Raw genomic sequence first — 873 nt, forward strand, 5'->3', positions numbered from 1 at the left:
CATTTTTGAATCGAAACTATGCTTTTCTGACTGAAGATACACATTTTGAATCAGAAAATGTGAAAATATACACAATTGAAACAGAGAAGTGTGTTTTGACGATATTTTCTATAATTTCGTCTGAAAAATAGGAGTTCACGCTAAAAAGTTCTATTAAGAGCTATTTTTATAGAAATGGTTCATTTTTGAACCAAAACTACGCTTTTCTGACTGAAGATATACATTATAATCAAAGAAATGTGTATTGATAGTATTTTCTGTAGTCTTGCTGGAAGAAATTGGAGTTCATACTTTAACAGTTCTATTAAGAAAAACGCTTTTTGAATGGCCAATGCGTTTAGAATTACAAAAATCCTTGTCTTAATCATTAGCCTTTTGTTTTCATAACTCATATACTAGACTAATAAACACTGACTTCAAAAGGGACTCTCTTTGATTATAAACACATGTGTTTTTTAAAGTAGAAAAAAGAATTTTTTATAATTGGGAAAAAGGGGCATTTTTTTATGAAGAAAATAGCTACCGTGCCCAGCTCCCCGCGATCAGAAATTAAATTATAAAAAAAAAGTTTCTTCAACTGAAAGTAAGGAGCAACATCAAAACTTAAAAACGAACAGAAAATAGAGGCTGTTTCCAAAAGATTTAGGATTCATTAACTTTAATGTTGCCAGTCAAAAGCTATGGGTTTGAGAAAATTGTCTGATTATCGAAAAATGAAGAAACACCTTCCAAAAGTCGAAAGGAATGGGATTGTCTTGAGGGGGTAATTTTCCATAGAAGAGGTGGAGGGTATTTTTACGTGAAAACAACTTCAACCGTGCCTAGCCCTCCGCGATCAGAAATTAAATTATAAAAAAAAAGTTTCTTAAACTG

Source organism: Artemia sp. Qi Xiang Cuo, chromosome 4 (genome assembly GCF_049724085.1).
Source record: "Artemia sp. Qi Xiang Cuo chromosome 4, ASM4972408v1, whole genome shotgun sequence".
Lineage (NCBI taxonomy): Eukaryota > Metazoa > Arthropoda > Branchiopoda > Anostraca > Artemiidae > Artemia > Artemia sp. Qi Xiang Cuo.